This window comes from Pongo abelii, chromosome 3, assembly GCF_028885655.2.
Source record: "Pongo abelii isolate AG06213 chromosome 3, NHGRI_mPonAbe1-v2.0_pri, whole genome shotgun sequence".
Lineage (NCBI taxonomy): Eukaryota > Metazoa > Chordata > Mammalia > Primates > Hominidae > Pongo > Pongo abelii.
In genome coordinates, this window is record NC_071988.2 from 87,110,336 (window position 1) to 87,130,065 (window position 19,730).

Genomic DNA, 19,730 nt, shown 5'->3' on the forward strand with positions numbered 1-19,730 from the left:
TCAAATCTCCTCTATCAATACAAAGATTCAACTCTGTGAGTTGAACGCACATTTCACAAAAGTTTCTGAGAGTGCTTCTGTCTTGTTTTTATGTGGAGATATATCCTTTTCCACCATAGGCCTCAAAGCTCTCCAAATATTTACATTCTGATGCTACAAAAAGAGTGTTTCAAAACTTCTCTACAAAAAGAAAGGTTCAATTCTCTGAGTTGAATGCACACATCACAAAGAAGCTTCTGAGAACACTTCTGTCTACTTTTTAAGTGAAGATTTATCGTTTTCCACCATAGGCCTCAAAGCGCTCCAAATATCCTCTTGCAGATTCTACAAAAAGTGTGTTTCGAAACTGCTCTATCAAAAGAAAGGTCCAACTGTGTGAGTTGAATGCACACATCACAAACAAGTTTTTGAGAAAGCTTCTGTCTACTTTTTATGTGAAGTTATTTCCTTTTCCACCATAGGCCTCAAAGCACTCCAAATATCCACTTTCAGTTTCTACAAAAAGAGTGTTTCAAACCTGCTGCATCAAAAGAAAGGTTCAACTCCGTGAGATGAATGCACACATCACAAAGAAGTTTCTGAAAATGTTTCTGTTTAGTTTTTATGTGAAGATAAATCCTCTTCCGCCATAGGCCTAATAGCGTTCCAAATATCCTCTATCAGATTCTACAAAAAGAGTGTTTCAAACCTGCTCTATCAAAAGAAAAGTTTAACTCTGTGAGATGAATGCACTCATCCCGAAGAGGTTTCTGAGAACGCTTCTGTCTAGTTTTTATATGAAGGTATTTCCTTTACCATGATAGACATCAAAGCGCTCTAAATATCCACTTGCAGATTCTACAAAGTGTTTCAAAACTGCTCTGTAGAAAGAAAAATTCAACTCTGTGTGATGAATGCACACATCACAAAGTTTCTGAAAATGTTTCTGTCTGGTTTTTATGTGAAGATATTTCCTTTTCAACCATAGTCCTCAAACAGCTACAAATATCCACTTGCAGATTCTACAAAAAGAGTGTTTCAAAACTGCTCTATCAAAACAAAGTTTCAACTCTGTGAGTTGAATGCATATATCACAAGGAAGATTCAGAGAACGCTTATGTCTAGTTTTTATGTGAAGATATTTCGTTTTCCATCATATGCCTAAAGCGCTCCAAATATCCCCTTGCAGATTCTGTAAAAAAGAGTGTTTCAAAACTGCTCTATCAAAAGAAAGAATCAATTCTGTGAGTTTAATGCACACATCACAAAGAAGTTTCAGAAAATGCATCTCTCTAGTTTTTATGTGAACATAATTCCTCTTCCACCATAAACTTGAAACCTCTCTAAATATCCCTATGCAGATCCTACAATAAGAGTGTTTCTAATCTGCTGAATCAAAGGAAAGGTTCAAATCGTTGAGTTGAATGCGCACATCACAAAGACGTTTCTAGAATGCTTCTGTCTACTTTTTATGTGAAGACATTTCCTTTTTCACTGTTGGACTCAAAGCACTCCTAATATCCACTTGCAGATTGTACAAAAAGAGTGTTTCAAAACTACTCTATCAAAGAAATATTCAACTCTGTGAGTTGAATGCACACATCACAAAGATGTTTCTGAGAATGCTTCTGTCTGCTTTTCATGTGAAGATATTTCCTTTTCCACCATAGGACTCAAAGCACTCCACATATCCAATTTCACATTCTACAAAAATAATGTTTCAAACTGCTCTATCAAAAGAAAGGTTCAACCCTTTGTGTTGAATGCACACATCACAAAGTAGTTTTTGAGAATGCTTCTGTCTAGTTTTAATGTGAAAATTATTCCTTTTCCACCATAGGTCCCAAAGCGCTCCAAATATCCACTTGCAGTTTCTAAAAGAAAAGTATCTCAAAACAGCTCTGTGAAAAGAAAGTTTCAACGCTGTGAGTTGAATGCACACATCACAAAGTATTCTCTGAGAATGCTTCTGTCTAGTTTTTACGTGAAGATAATTCCTCTTCCACCATAAGCCGAAAAGCGCACCAAATACCCACTTGCAGATGCCACAAAGAGAGGGTTTCAAATCTGCTCAGTCAAAAGAAAAGTTTAACTCTGTGAGTTGAATGCACACATCACAAAGAAATTTCTGAAAATGCTTCGCCCTAGTTTTTATATGAAGATATTTTATATTCCCCCGTAGGTATCAAAACGCTCCAATTATCCACTTGCAGATTCTACGAAAAGAGGGTTTCAAAACTGCTCTATCAAAAGAAAGGTTCAACTCTGTGATTTGAGTGCACGCATCACAAACAATTTTCTGAGAATGCTCCCATCTAGCTTTTTTTGTGAAGGTGTTTCTTTTTCCACCATAGGCCTCAGAGCACTCAAAATATCCACTTGTAGATTCTACAAGAAAAGTGTATCAAAAATGCTCGTCAAAATAATGTTTCAACTCGGTGAGTTGAATGCGCACATCACAAAGAATTTTCTGAGAGTTCTTCTGTCTAGTTTTTATGTGAAGACAATTCCTCTTCCACGATAAGCCTAAAAGCGCTCCAAATATCCACTGGCAAATTCTACAAAAAGAGTGTTTCAAATCTGCTAAATCAGAAAAAAATTTCAACTCTGTGAGCTGAATGCACGTATCACAAAGAAATTTCTGAGAAATCTTCTACTAGTTATTATGTGAAGATATTTCCTTTCCCGCCACAGGCGTCAAAGCTTTCCAAATATCCACTTGCAGGTCCTACAAAAAGTGTGTTTCAAAACTGCTCAATGAAAAGAAATTTCAACTCTGTGATTTGAATGCACACATCACAAAGAAGTTTCTGAGAATGCTTCTGTCTAGTTTTTATGTGAAGATATTTCCTTTTCCAACATAGGCCTCAAAGCACTCCAGATACACACTTGTAGATTCTACAAAAAGAGTGTTTCAAAACTGTTCTATCAAAAGAAAGGTTCAAATCTGTGAGTTCAATGTACACATCACAAAGAAGTTTGTGAGAATGCTTATGTCTAGTTTTTATATGAAGATATTTCCTTTTCCACCTTTGGCCTCAAAGCCCTATAAATGTCTACTTGCAGATTCTACAAAAAGAGTGTTTCAAAACTGCTCTGTAAAAGGAAATGTTCAACTCTGTGAGTTGAATGCACACACCATAAAGAAGTTTATGAGAATTGTTCTGTCTGGTTTTTATGTGAGGATATTTCCTTATCCACCAAAATCCTAGAAGCACTCCAAATATCCACTTGCAGATTCTGCAAAAAGAGTGTTTCAAAACTGCTCTATTAAAAGAAACTTTCAACTCTCTGAGTTGAATGCACACATCACAAAGTAGTTTATGAGAATGTTTCTGTCTGGTTTTTATTTGAAGATAATTCCTTTTCCACCGTAGGCCTCAAAGCGCTCCAAATATCCATTAGCACATTCCACGAATAGTGGTTTTCAAATCTGCTCTGTCAAAAGATAGGTTCATCTTTGTGAGTTGAATGCTCATATCACAGAGAAGTTTCTGAGAATGATTCTGTCTAGTTTTTATGTGAAGACATTTCCTTTTCCACCATACGCCTCAAAGCACTCCAAATATCCGCTTTCAGATTCTACAAAAGAGTGCTTCAAAACTGCTCAATCAAAAGAAAGTTTCAACACTGTGCGTTCAAAGGGCACATCAAAAAGCATTTTCTGATATTGCTTCTGTCAAATTTTTCTGTGAAGATATTTCCTTTTCGAGCCTAGTCCTCAAAGAGCTCCAAATAACTACTTGCAGATTCTACAGGAAGAGTGCTTCAAAACTCCACTATCGAAAGGAAGGTTCAACTCTGTGAGCTGAATACACACATCACAAAGGAGTTTCTGAGAATGCTTTTGTATAGTTTTTTGTGAAGATAATTCCTCTTCCACCATAAGCATATAAGCGCTCCAAATATCCACTTGCAGATTCTACAAAAAAAATTGTTTCAAATATACTCAATCAAAAGAAAGTTTCAACTCTAAGAGTTGAATGCACACATCACGAAGAACTTTCTGATAATTCTTCTGTCTAGTTTTTAAGTGAAGATATTTCCTTCTCCCGAGTAGGCCTCAAAGCGCTCAAATATCCACTTGCAGATTGCAAAGAAAGAGTGTTTCAAAACTGCTCTAGCAAAAGAAAGCTTCAACTCTGTGAGTTGAATGCACACATCCCAAAGAAGTTTCTGAGAATGCTTCTGTATAATTTTTATGTTAAGATATTTCCTTTTCCACCATAGGCTTCAAAGCGCTCCTTAAATCGACTTGCAGATTCTACAAAAAGAATTTTTCAAAACTGCTCTATCAAAAGAAATGTTCAAATCTCAGTTGAATGCACACATCACAAAATAGTTTCTGAGAATGCTTCTGTTCGATTTTTATGTGAAGATATTTCCTTTTCCCCTGAAGGCCTCAAAGTGCTTGCTCCAAATATCCCTTTGCAGATTCAACAAATAGTGTGTTTCAAATCTGCTCCATCAAAAGAAAGTTTCATCTCTGTGAGTTGAATGAACATATCACAAAGAAGTTTCAGAGAATCCTTCTGTATAGTTTCTATGTGAAAATATTGCCTTTTCCACCATAGGCCTCAAAGCGCTCCAAATATCCACTTTCAGATTCTACAAAACTGTGCTTCAAAACTGCTCAATCAAATGAAAGGTAATTTAATTCTGTAAAATCTGCAGTTGGATATTTGGAGCCCCTTGCGGCCTACGGTGGAAAAGGAAATATCTTCACATAAAAACTACACGGAAACATTCTCAGAAAATTCTTTGTTTGTGTTATTCCACTCACAGAGTTGAACGTTTCTTTTGATACAGCAGCTTCGAAATACTCTTTTGTAGATTCTGCAAGTGGATATTTGGAGGGCTTTGAGGCCTATGGTGGAAAGGGATATATCTTCACATAAAAACTAGACAGAAACACTCTCAGAAACATCTTTGTGATGTGTGCATTCAACTCACAGATTTGAAATTTTCTTTTGATAGAGCACTTTTGAAACTCTCTTTTTGTAGAATCTGCTAATGGATATTTGGAGCGCTTTGAGGCCTATGGTGGAAAAGGAAATATCTTCATATAAAAACCAGACAGAAATATTCTCAGAAACTTCTTAGTGATGAGTGCATTCAGTTCAGACAGCTGGAACTTCTTTTGATAGAGCAGTTTTGAAACACTCCTTTGTAGAATCTGCAAGCGGATATTTGGAGCACTTTGAGTCCTATAGTGGAAAAGGAAATATCATCACATAAAAACTTGACAGAAGAATTCTCAGGAACTTCTTGGTAATATGTGCACTCAACTCACAGAGTTGAACCTTTCTTTTGATAGAGCAGTTTGGAAACACTCTTTTTGTAGGATGTTTGGATCCTACAAATATCCTACAAATATCCATGTGGATATTTGGAGCGCTTTGAGGACTACGGTGGAAAGGTAAATATCTTCACATTAAACTAGACAGAAGCATTCTCAGAAACTCCTTTGCGATGTTTGCATTCAACACACAGAGTTGAACCTTCCTTTTGATGGAGCATTTTTGAAATACTCTTTTTATAGGATCTGCAAGGGGTTGTTTGCAGTGCTTTGAGGCCTGTGATGGAATTGGGAATATCTTCACAAAAAAATTAGACAGAAGCATTCTCAGAAACTTCTTTGTGATAAGTGCATTCAACTCACAGAATTGAACTTTTCTTTTGAGAGTGCAGTTTTGAAACACTCTTTTTGTAGAATCTGCAATTGGACATTTGCAATGCATTGAGGTCCATGGTGGAAAAAGAAATTTCTTCACATAAAAAGTAGACAGAAGAATTATCAGAAACTTCTTTGTGAGTTGTGCATTCAAATCACAGTGTTGAACCTTTCTTTTGATAGAGCAGTTTTGAAACACTCTTTTTGTAGAATCTGCAAGTGGATATTTGGAAGACTTTGAGGACTATGGTGGAAAACGGACTATCTTCTCATAAAAATTAGACAGAAATATTCTCAGAAACTACTTTCTGATGTGAGCATTCAACTGACATAGTTGAAGATTTCTTTTGATAGAGCAGTTTTGAAACACTCTTTTGTAGTATCTGCTAGTGGATATTTGGAGCGCTTTGAGGCCTATGGTGGAAAAGGAAATATGTTCACATAAAAAGTAGACAGAAACATTCTCAGAAACTTGGTTGTGATGGGTGCATTCAACACATGCAGCTGAAACTTCCTTTGATAGAGCAGTTTTGAAACCCTTCTTTGTACAATCTGCAAGTGGATATTTGGAGCACCTTGAATCCTATGGTGGAAAAGGAAATATCATTACATAAAAACTAGACAGAAGCATTCTTAGGAACTTCTTGGTAATATGTGTAATCAACTCATTAAGTTTAACCTTTCTTTTGATAGAGCAGTTTTGAAACACCCTTTTAGTAGGATCTCCATGTAGACATTTGGAGTGCTTTTAGGCCGATGATGGAAAAGGAAATATCTTCATATTAAACTAGACAGAAGCATTCTCTGTAACTACTTTCTGATGTGGGCATTCAACTCACAGAGTTGAAGATATTTTTTGATAGAGCAGTTTTGAAACACTCTTTCTGTAGAATGTGCAACTGAGTATTTGGAACGCTTTGTGGTCTATGCTGGAAAAGAAAATTTATTCACATAAATACTAAACAGAAGCATTCTCAGAAACTTTTTTGTGGTGTGTGCATTCAACTCAGAGAGGTGAACCTTTCTTTTGACAGAGCAGTTTTGAATCAGTCTTTTTGTAGATTCTGCAAGTGGATATTTGGAACTCTTTGGGTCCTATGGTGGAAAAGGAAATATCTCCACTTAAAAACTATACAGAAGCATTGTCAGAAACTTCTTTGCGATGTGGGCACACAACTCACATAGTTTAACACTTCTTCTGATTGAGCAGTTATGAAACAGTCTTTCTGTAGAATGTGAAAGCGGGTATTTGGAGCGCTTTGAGGCCTATTGTGGAAAAGGAAATATCTCCAGGTAAAAACTAGACAGAAGCATTCTTAGGAAATTCTCTGTGATGTGTGCATTCAACTCAGAGAGTTGAACCTTTCTTTGATAGAGCAGTTTTGGAACACTCTTTTCGTAGGATCTTCAACTATATATTTGGAGCGCTTTGAGGCCTATGGTGGAAAAGGTAATATCTTCACATAAAAACTAGACAGAAGCATTCTCAGAAATTTATTTGTTATGTGTGCACTCAAGTCACAGAGTTCAATCTTTCTTTTGATAAAGCAGTTTTGAAACACTCTTTTTGTAGGATCTGCTAGTGGATATCTGGAGCGCTTTGAGGCCAATGGTGGAAAAGGAAATATCTTCCCATAAAAAATTGACAGAAACATTCTCAGAAATTTCTTTGTGATGTGTGCATTCAACTCACATAGCTGAACCTTTCTTTTGACAGAGCAGTTCTGAAACACTCCTTTTGTGGAATCTGCAAGTGGATATTTGGAACGCTTTGAGGTCAATGTTGGAAAAGGAAATAGCACTTAAAATCTAGGCAGAAGCATTCTCAGAAACTTCTTTATGATGTGTGCCTTCAGCTCAAACAGTTGATCTTTCTTTTGATAGAGCAGTTTTGAAAGACCCTTTTTGTAGATTCTGCAAGTGGATATTTGAAGCGCTTTTAGGCCTATGGTCGAAAAGGAAATATCTTCTCATTAAAAATACACACAAACATTCTCAGAAAGTTCATTTTGATGTCTGCATTCAAGTAACAGAGTAGTACCCCTCCTTTTGATAGAGTAGTTTTGAAACACACTTTTTGCAGAATATGCAAGTGGATATTTGGAGCGCAATGAGGCCTATGGTGGATAAGGAAATATCTTCACATAAAAATCAGGCAGAAGCATTCTAAGAAACTACTTTGTGATGTGTGCATTCAACTCACAGAGTTGAAACTTTCTTTTGATAGAGGAGTTATGAAACCCTCCTTTTGTAGAAACTGCAAGTGGATATGTGTAGCACTTTGAGGTCTATGGTAGAAAAGGAAATACCTTCACTTAAAAAATAGAAGGATTCTCAGAAACTTCTTTGTGATGTGTGCATTCAACTCAGAGAGTTGAAACTTTCTTCAGATAGGGCAGTTTTGAAACACTGTATTTGTAGAATTTTCAAGTGGATATTTGGAGCACTATGAGGCCTGTGGTTTAAAGGGAAATATCTTCACATTAAAACTAGACAGAAGCATTGTCAGAAACTTCTTTGTTACATTGGCATTCAGCTCACAGTGTTGAACCTTTCTTTTGATAGAGCAGTTTTGAAACACTCTTTTTGCTTAATCTGAAAGTGGATATTTGGAGCACTTTGAGGCCTATTGTGGAAAAGGAAATATCTTCACATAAAAACCAGACAGAAGCATTCTCAGATACTTCTTTTTGATGTGGGCATTCAACTCACATAATTGAAACTTTCTTTGATAGAGCAGCTCAGAAACACTCTTTTTATAGAATCTGCAAGTGGATATTTGGAGCGCTTTGATTCCTATGGTGGAAAAGGAAATGTCTTCACATAAAAACTGGACAGAAGCATTCTCATGAACTTCTTGGTAATGTGTGCACTCAACTCACAGAATTAAACCTTTCTTTTGATTGAGCAGCTTTAAAACACTGTTTTTCTAGGATCTGCAAGTGGATATATGGAGTGCTTTGTCACCTTTGGTTAAAAGGAAATATCTTCACATTAAAAGTAGACAGAAGCATTTTCAGAAATTCCTTTGTGATATGTGCATTCAACTAACAGAGTAGAACATTTCTTTTGATAAAGCAGTTTTGAAACTCTTTTCGTGGAATCTGCAAGTGAATATTTGCAGCGCATTGAGCCCTATCTTGGAAAAGGAAATATCTTCACATAAAAACTAGACAGACACATTCTCAGAAACTACTTTGTGATGTGTGCATTCAACTCACAGAGTTGAACCTTTCTTTTGATAGATCAGTTTTGAAACACTGTTTTTGTAGGATCTGCAAGTGGATATTTGAAGCACTTTGAGGCTTATGGTGAAAAGTAAATATCTTCACATAAAAACACGAAAGAAGCATTTGGAGAAACTTCTTTGTTATGTGGGCATTCAGCTCAGAGAGTTGAACCATTCCTTTGATAGATTAGTTTTGAAAAACTCTTTTTGCAAAATCTGCAAGTCGATATTTGGAGCAACTTGAGTCCTATGTTGGAAAAGGAAATATCTCTAATGAAAACAAGACAGAAGCATTCTCAGAAACTTCTTTGTGATGAGTGCACTCAACTCACAGAGTTGAACCTTTCTTTTGACTGAGCAGTTTTGAAACACTCTTCTTGTAGAATCTGCAAGTGGATATTTGGAGCATTTTGAGGTTTATGGTGGAAAAGGAAATATCTTCACATAAAAACTTGACAGAAGAATTTTCAGAAACTTCTTTGTAATGTGTGCATTCAACTCACAGAGTTGAACGTTTCTTTTGATATAGCAGTTTTGAAACACTCTTTTCGTAGAATCTGCAAGTGGATATTCAGATCGCTTTGAGGCCTACGGTGGAAAATGAAATATCTTCACATAAAAATGACAGAAGCATCCTCAGAAATTTCTTTGTGATGTGTGCTTTTAACTCACAAAGTTGAACCTTTCTTTTGATAGAGCAGTTTTGAAACACTCTTTTTGTAGAATCTGCAAGTAGCTATATGGTACGCTATGAGGACTATGGTGGAAAAGAAAATATCTTCACATAAACGCTAGACAGAAGCATTCTCAGAAATTCTTTGTCATGTCTGCATTAAAGTAACGGATTTGAACATGCTTTTTAATAGAGCAGTTTTGAAACACTCTTTATGTAGAATCTGCAAGTGTATATGTAGAACGCTTTGAGTCCGATGGTGGAAAAGGAAATATCTTCAAAAAAAAACTAAACAGAAGCATTCTCAGAAACTTCTTTGGATGTGGGCATTCGACTCATAGTGTTGAACATTCCTTTTGATAAAACAGTTTTGAAACACTCTTTTTGAAGAATCTGCAAGTGGATACTTGTAACGCTTTGAGGCCTATGGTGGAAAAGGAAATATCTTCACATAAAAACTAGACAGAAGCATTCTCAGAAACTCCTTTGTGATGTGGGCTTTCACCTCTCAGTGTTAAACCTTTCTTTTGATAGAGAAGTTTTGAATCACACTTTTTGAAGAATCTGCAAGTGGATATTTGGAGCAGTTTGAGGCCTATGGTGGAAAAGGAAATATATTCACATAAAAACTAGACAGAAGGATTCTCAGAAACTTCTTTGTGATGTGGGCATTCATCTCAAAGACTTGAACCTTTCTTTTGATAGATCAGTTTTGAAATACTCTTTTTGTGGAATCTGCAAGTGGATATTTGGAGCGCTTTGAGGCCTATGGTGGAAAAGGGAATATCTTCACATAAAAACTAGACAGAGACACTCACAGAAACTTCTTTGTGAAGTGTGCATTCAACTCTCAGAGTTGAACCTGTCTTCTGATAGAGCAGTTTTGAAACTCTCTTTTTGTAGAATCTGCTAATGGCTATTTGGAGCACTTTGAGACCTATGGTTTAAAAGAAAATATCTTCACATAAAAACTAGACAGAAACATTCTGAGAAACTTCTTTGTGATGGGAGCATTCAACTCAGACAACTGCAACTTCCTTTGACAGAGCAGTTTTGAAACATTCCTTTGTAGAATCTGCAAGTGGACATTTGGAGCACTTGGAGGCCTATGGTGGAAAAGGAAATATCATCACATAAAAACTTGACAGAAGCATTCTCAGGAATTTCTTGGTAATATATGCACTCAACTCACAGAATTGAACCTTTCTTTTGATACAGCAGTTTGGAAACACTGTTTTTGTAGGATCTCCAAGTGGACATTTGGAGCGCTTTGAGTCCTGTGGTGGAAAAGGAAATATCTTCACATTAAACTAGGCAGAAGCATTCTCAGAAACTTCTTTGCGATGTTTGCATTCAACTCACAGAGTTGAACCTACCTCTTGTTGGAGCATTTTTGACACACTCTTTTTATAGAATCTGCAAGTGGATGTTTGGAGTGCTTTGAGGCCTTTGGTGGAAACGGGAATACCTTCACATAAAAGCTAGATAGAAACATTCTCAGAAACTCATTTGTGATGAGTGCATTCAACTCACAGATTTGAATCTTTATTTTGATAGAGCAGTTTTGAAACACTCTTTTTGTAGAATCTACAATTGGACATTTGCAGTGCTTTGAGGCCTATGGTAGAAAATGAAATATCTTCACATAAAAAGTAGACGGAAGAATTATCAGAAACTTCTCTGTGAGGTGTGCATTCAACAAAGAGAGTTGAACATTCCTTTTGATAGAGCAGTTTTGAAACACTCTTTTTGTAGTATATGCAATTGGATATTTAGAGGGCTTTGAGGACTATGGTGTAAAGGGAAATATCTTCACATTAAAACTAGACAGAATCCTTCACAGAAAGTTCTTTGTGATGTCTGCATTGAACTCAGAGAGTTGAACTTTTCTTTTGATAGAGAAGTTTTGAAACACTCTTTTTGTAGAATCTGCAAGTGGGTATTTGGAGCGCTTTGAATCCCTTGATAGGAAAGAAAATATCTTCATATAAAAATTAGACAGAAGCATTCTCAGAAACTACTTTGTGATGTGTGCATTCAACTCACAGAGTTGAACTTTCCTTTTGTAAGAGCAGTTTTGAAACACTCCTTTTGTAGAATCTGCAAGTGGATATTTGTAGTGCTTTGAGATCTACGGTGGGCAAGGGGATATCTTCACATGAAAAGAAGACAGAAGCATTCTCAGAAACTACTTTGTGATGTTTGCATTGAACTCACAGTGTTAAACCTTTCTGTTGATAGAGCAGTTTTGAAGCACTCTTTTTGTAGAATCTACAATTGGATATTGGGATTGCTATGAGTTCTACGAGGGAAAAGGAAATATCTTCACATAAAAACCAGAAGAAGCATTCTCAGAAACTGCTTTGGGATGTGTGCATTCAACTGACAGAGTTGAACCTTCTTTTTGACAGAGCAGTTTTGAAACAGTCTTTTCGTGGAATCTACAACTGGATATTTGGAGCAACTTGAGGCATATATTTGAAAGGATATAACTTTACATAAAAATTAGACAGAAGCATTCTCAGAAACTACTTTTTAATGGGTGCATTCAACTCACAGAGTTGAATTTTCCTTTTTGTAGAGTAGGTTTGAAACACTCTTTTTGTTGAATCTGCAAGTTGGTATTTGGAGCGCTTTGAGGCCTACGGTGGAAACGGGGATATCTACACATAAAATCTAGACAGAAGCACTCTCAGAAACTTCTTTGTGATGTGTGCATTCAACTCACAGAGATGAACCCTTCTTTTGCAACATGAGTTTTGAAACTCTCTTTTTGTAGAAACTGAAAGTGGATATTTAGAGCGCTTTTAGGCCTACGGTAGAAACGGGATATCTTCTCATAAAAACCTGGCAGAAGCATTCTCAGAAACTACTTGGTGATGTGTGCATTCAACTCACAGAGATGCAACTTCCTTTTCATAGAGCAGTTTTGAAACTGTCTTTTTGGAGAATCTGCCAGTCCATATTTGAACCTCTTTAAGGCCTATGGTGGAAAAGAAAATATCTTCACATAAAAACTAGACAGAAACATTCTCAGAAACAACATTGTGATGTGTGCATTCAACTCACAGAGTTGAAACTTTCTTTTGACAGAGAAGTTTTGAAACACTCTTTTTGTAGAATCTGGAAGAGGATATTTGGAACACTTTAGGGATACATGGGGAAAGGTAATATCTTCACATAAAAACAAGAGAGAAGCATTCTTTGAAACTTCTTTGTGAAGTTTGCATTCATCTCACAGAGTTGAACCTTCCTTTTCTCAGAACAGTTTTGAAACACTCTTTTTGAAGAAGCTGCAAGTGGATATTTGGAGCATTTTGAGCCCTACATTGGAAATAGGAAAATCTTCACATAAAAACTAGACAGAAGTATTCCCAGAAAATTCTTCTTGATGAGTGCATTCAACTCACAGAGTTGAAACTTCGTTTTGATAGACTTGTTTTGAAACACTCTTTTTGTAGAATCTCCAAGTGGATATTTGTAGAGCTTTGAGGCTTACGTTGGAAAAGGAACTATCTTCACAAGAAACTAGACAGAAGCTTTCTAAGAAACTTCTTTGTGATGTGTGCATTCAACTCACAGAGTTGAACCTTACCTTTTATAGAAAAGTTTTGAAACAGTCCTTTTGTAGACTCTGCAAGTGTATATTTGGAGCGCTTTGAGGCCTATGGTGGAAAAAGAAATATCTTCACAAAAAAACTACGCAGAAGCATTCTCATAAAGTTCTTTGTGATGTGTGCATTCAACTCACAGAGTTGAACTTTCTCTTGATAGAGCAGATTTGAAACACTCTTTTTTTACAATCTGCAAGTGCACATTTGGAGCTCTTTGAGTCATATGAGGGTAAAGGAAATATCCTCACATAAAAAATAGACAGAAGCATTTTGAGAATCTTCTTTGTGATGAGTGCATTCAACAGAGAGATTTGAAGACTGCTTTGGATACAGCAGTTTTGCAACACTCTTTCTGTAGAATCTGCAAGTGGATGTTTGGAGCGCTTTGAGGCATACGGTGGAAATGGGAATATCTTTACATAAAAACTTGACAGAAGCCTTCTCAGAAACTTCTTTGGATGTCTGCATTCACCTGAGAGAGTTGAACCCTCCTTCTAATAGAGCAGTTTTGAAACACTATTTTTGTAGAATCTGCAAGAGGATATTTGGAGCACTTTTGGCCTACGTTGGAAAAGGAAGCATCTTCACATAAAAAGTAGACAGAAGCATTGTCAGAAACTTCTTTGTATGTGTGCATTCAAGTAACAGAATTAAAACTCTCTTTTCGTAGAGCTGTTTTGAAACACTCTTTTTGTAGAATCTGCAAGTTGACATTTGGAGCGCTTTGAGGCCTGTGGTGGAAAAGGCAATATCCTCACATAAATGCTAGACAGAAGCATTCTCAGAAACTTCTTTGTGATGTGTGCATTCAATTCAGAATTGAAACTTTCTTTTGATAGCACAGTTTTGAAACACTCTTTTGTAGAATCTGCAAGTGGATATTTGGAACACTTTGATACCTATTGTTGTAAAGGAAGTATCTTCACATAAAAACTAGACAGAAGCAATCTCAGAAATTTCTTTGTGATGAGTGCATTCAACTCAAAGAGTTGAACATTTCTTTTAATAGAGCATATTTGAAACATTCTTTTTGTAGTATCTGAAAGTGTACATTTGGAGTGCTTTGATGCATATCATGGAAAATGAAATATCATAACATAAAAGCTAGGCAGCATCATTTTCAGAAACTTCTTTGTGATGTGTGCCTTCAACTCACAGAATTGAACCTTCCTATTGATAGAGCAGTATTGATTCACTCTTTTTTTAGGATGTGTATGTGGACATTTGGAGCGCTTTGAGGCCTACATTGGAAACGGGATTATCTTCACAGAAAAACTAGATAGAAGCATTCTCAGAAACTTCTTTTTGATGTGTGCATTCAACTCAGAGAGTTGAACCTTCCTTTTGATAGAGCAGTTTTGAAACACTCTTTTTGTAGAATCTGCAGGTGGACATTTGGAGCTCTTTGAGGCCTGTTGCAGAAAAGGAAATATCTTCACAAAAATACTACACAGAAACATTCTCAAAACTTCCTTGTGATGAGTGCCTTCAACTCAGAAATTTGACATTTCCTTTGAATAGAGCAGCTTCCAAACACCCTTTTCGTAGAATCTGCAAGTGGATATTTGGAGCGCTTTGAAGCCTAAGGTAGACAAGAAGAATCTTCATATAAAAATTAGACAGAAGCATTCTCAGAAACTTCTTTGTGATGTGTGCTTTCAACTAACAGAGTTGAACCCTTCTTTTGATAGAGCAGTTTTGAAGCACTCCTTTTGTAACGTCTGCTAGTGGATATTTGGAGCTCTTTGAGGCCTTCGTTGGAAACGGGAATATCTTCACATAAAAAGTAGCAGACGCATTTTCACAGACTTCCTCGTGACCTGTGCATTCAATTCACAGTGTTGAAATTTCATTTAGATAGTGCAGTTTTGAAACTGTCTTTTTGTAGAATCTGCAATTGGATATTTGGGGCGATTTGAAGCCTCTGGTGGAAAAGGAAATATCTTCACATAAAAACTAGACAGAAGCATTCTCAGAAACATTTTGTGATGTGTGCATTCAACTCAAGGAGTTGAACTTTCCTTTTGATAGAGCAGTTTTGAAACAGTCTTTTTGTGGAATCTGAAAGTAGATGTTTGGAGCGATTTGAGGCCTGTGGTGGAAAAGGATGTATCTTCAAATAAAAACTAGACAGAAGCATTCTCAGAAACTTCACTGTGATATGTGCATTCAACTAACAGAGTTAATCATTTCTTTTGATAGAGCTGTTTTGAAACACGCCTTTTGTAGAATCTGCTAGTGGATATTTTGAGCTCTTTGAGGCCTTCATTGGAAACGGGAATATCTTCACATAAAAATGAGACAGAAATATTCTCCAAAACTTCTTTGTGATTTTTGCATTCAACTCACAGAGATGAACATTTCTCTTGACAGAGCAGTTTTGAATCACTGTTTTCGTAGAATCATCACGTGGAAATTTGGAGCAATTTGTGGCCTATGCTGGTAAAGGAAATATCTTAACCTACACACTACACAGAAGTATTCTCAGAAACTTCTTTGTGATGTGTGCATTCAAGTAACAGAGTTGAAACTTTGTTTTGATAGAGCAGGTTTGAAACACTCTTTTTGTAGAATCTGCAAGTGGATATTTGGAACGCTTTGAGGCCTGTGGTGGAAAAGGAAATATCCTCACGTAAAAAGTGCCAAGAAGCATTCTCAGAAAATTCTTTGAGATGTGTATTCAGCTGACAGAGTTGTACCCTCCTTTTGATAGAGCAGTTTTGAAACATTCATTTGTAGATTCTGCAGGTGGATATTTGGGGCGATTTGAGGCCTATAGTCGAAAAGGAAATATCCTCACATAAAAAGTATACAGAAGCATTCTCAGAAACTTCTTTGTGATAGGTGCATTCAGTTAACAGAGTTGAACATTTCTTTTGGTAGAGCAGTTTTGAAACACTCCTTTCGTACAATCTGCTGGTGGATAATTGGGGCTCTTTAATGCCTTCGTTGGAAACGGGAATGTCTTCACATTAAAGTTAGATAGAATCTTTCTCAGAAAGTTCTTTGTGATGTGTGCATTCAACTCACAGAGTTGGACCTTTCTTTTGAGACAGTATTTTTGAAACATTCTTTTTGTACAATCTGCAAGTGGATATTTGGAGCGCTTTGAGGCCTATGCTGGGAAAGGAAATATCTTCACGTAAAAACTAGACAGAAGCATTCTCAGAAACTTCTTTGTGATGAGTGCATTGAACTCACAGAGTTGAATTTCCTTTTGATAGAGCAGTTTTGAAACTCTCCTTTTGTAGTATCTGCACGTGTACATTTGGAGTGCTTTGAGGCCTTTGGTGGAAAAGGAAATATCTTCACATAAAAACTAGACGAAAGCATTCTGAAAAACTTCTTTGTGATGTGTGCATTGAACTTAGAGAATTAAACCTACCTTTTGATAGAGGAGATTTGAAACACTCTTTTTGTATTATGCACAAGTAGAAATTTGAAGCCCTTTGAGGCCTATGGTGGAAAAGGAAATATCTTCACATAAAAACTAGACAGAAGCATTCTCAGAAACATCTTTGTGATGTGTGCATTCAACTCACAGAGTTCAACCACCCTTTTGAGAGAGCAGTTTTGAAACACTCTTTTTGAGGATCTGCAAGTGGATAATTGGAGCGCTTGGAGGCCTATGATCGAAACGGTAGTATCGTCACATAAAAACTAGGGAGAAGCATTCTCAGAAACTTCTTTGTGATTTGTGCATTAAACTCAGAGAGTTGAAACTTCCTCTTGATAGAGCAGTTTTGAGACACTCTTTTTGTAGAATCCACAAGTGGATATTTATAGCACTTTGAGGTCTATGGTAGAAATGGAAATATCTCCACATAAAAACTAGACAGAAGCATTCTCAGGAATTTCTTTGTGATGCGTGCATTCAACTCACAGAGTGGAACCCTCCTTTTGATAGAGCAGTTTTGAAACACCCTTTTTGTAGAATCTGCAAGTGGATAATTGGAGCCCGCTGAAGCCTATGGTGGAAAACGAAAAACCTTCACATAAAAACTAGACAGAAGCATTCTCAGGAACTTCTCTGTGATGTGTGCATTCAACTCATAGAGTGGAACCTTCCTTTTTGTAGAGCAGTTTTGAGACAGTCTTTTTGTAGAATCTGCAGGAGGATACTTTTGGGCTTCGAGGCCTATTTTGGAAAAGGAAGTATCTTCACATACAGAGTAGACAGAAGCTTTGTCAGAAACTTATTTGAGATGTGTGCATTCAACTCACAGAGTTGAACTTTCCTTTTGATACAGCAGTTTTGAAACACTCTTTTGTAGCTTCTGCCAGTTGCTATTTGGAGCGCTTTCAGGCCTACGGTGAAAAAGGAAATACCTTCACATAAAAACTACACAAAAGCATTCAGAAAAACGTCTTTGCAATGTGTGCATTGAACTCACATAGTTGAAACTTCCTTTTGATAGAGCAGTTTCGAAATATTGTTTTTGTACAATCTACAAGTGGATATTTGGAGCGCTTTGAGGCCTACAGTGGAAAAGGGAATATCTTCATTTAAAAAGTAGACAGAAGAATTTTCAGAAAATTCTTTGTGATGCTTGGAATCAAATAACAGGCTTGAACCTTTCTTTTGATAGAGCAGTTTTTAACCACTCTTTTTGTAGAATCCGCAAGTGGACATTTGCAGTGCTTTCAGGTCCATTGTGGAAAAGGAATTTTCTTCACATAAAAACTAGACAGAAGCATTCTCAGAAACTTCTTTGTGATGTGTGCATTCAACTCACAGAGTTGAACCTTCCTTTTGATAGAGCAGTTTTGAAACACTGTTTTTGTAGTATCTGCAAGTGGATATTTCGAGCACTTTGTGGCCTAAGGTGGAAATGGGAATATCTTCACATAAAAACTAGACAGAAGCATTCTGAGAAACTTCTTTGCAATGTGTGCATTCAACTCACAGAGTTGAAACTTTCGTTTGATAGAACGGTTTTGAAACATTCTTTTTGTGGAATCTGCAAGTGGATATTTGTAGAGCTTTGAGGACTTTGGTGTCAAAGGAAATACCTTCACATAAAAACTAGACAGAAGCATTCTCAGAAACTTCTTTGCGATGTTTGCATTCAACTCACACAGTTGAACATTCCTTTTGATAGAGTAGTATTGAAACACTCTTGTAGTATCTGCAAGCAGACATTTGGAGCGCTTTGAGGCCTGTGGAGGAAAAGGAAATAACTTCACATAAAAACTAGACAGAATCATTCTCAGAAACTTCTGTTTGATGGGTGCATTCAAATCAGAGAGTTGAACCTTCCTTTTGATAGAGCAATTTTGAAGCACTCTTTTTGTAGGATCTGCAAGTGGATATTTGGAATGCATTGATATCTATGGTGGAAAATGAAATACCTCAGATAAAAACTATACAGAAGCATTCTCAGAGATTTATTTGTGATGTGTGCAGTCAGGTCATAGAGTTGATCCTTCCTTTTGATAGAGCAGTTTTGAAACACTCTTTTTGTAGAATCTGCAAGTGGATCTTTGGAGCGTTTTGAATCCGACGGTGGAAACTGGAATATCTTCACATAAAAACTAGACTGAAGCAGTCTCAGAAACTTCTTTGTGATGTGTGCATTCAACTCACAGAGCTGAACCTTTCTTTTGATAGAACAATTTGGAAACAGTCTTTTTCTAGAATCTGAAAGTTGACATGTGGAGCGCTTTGAGTCCTATGGTGGAAAAAGTAATATCTCCACCTAAAAACTAGTCAGAAGCATTCTCAGAAACGACTTTTTGATGTGTATATTCACCTCACTGAGTTTCACTTTCCTTTTGATTTGGAAGTATCTTCACATAAAAACTAGACAGAAGAATTCTCAGAAAAATCTTTGTGATGTGACCATTCACCTCACAGAGTTGAATCTTTCTTTTAAATGAGCAGTTTTGAAACCCTCTTTATTATTACTATTAGTAGTAGTAGTATGCTTTAAGTTTTAGGGTACATGTGCACAGTGTGTATGTTAGTTACATATGTATACATGTGCCCTGCTGACGCGCTGCTCACACTAACTTGTAATCTAGCATAAGGTATATCTTCCATTGCTATCCCTCCCACCTCCTCCCACCCCACAATAGTCCCCAGAGTGTGATATTCCTCTTCCTGTGTCCATGTGTTCTCATTGTTCAATTCCTACCTATGAGTGACAATATTCGGTGTTTAGTTTTTTGTCCTACAAAGAGACTTAGACTCCCACACATTAATGATGGGAGACTTTAACTCCCCACTGTAAACATTAGACAGATCAACGACACAGAAAGTTAACAAGGACACCCAGGAATTGAACTCAGTTCTGCACCAAGTGGACCTAATAGACATCTACAGAACTCTCCACGCCAAATCAACAGAATATACTTTTCTTTCAGCCCTACACCACACCTATTCCAAAACTGACCACATAGTTGGAAGTAAAGCTGTCCTCAACAAAAGTAAAAAACAGAAATTATAACAAACTGTCTCTCAAACCACAGTGCAATCAAACTAGAACTCAGGATTAAGAAACTCACTCAAAATTGCTCAACTACATGGAAACTGAACAACCTGCTGCTGAATGACTACTT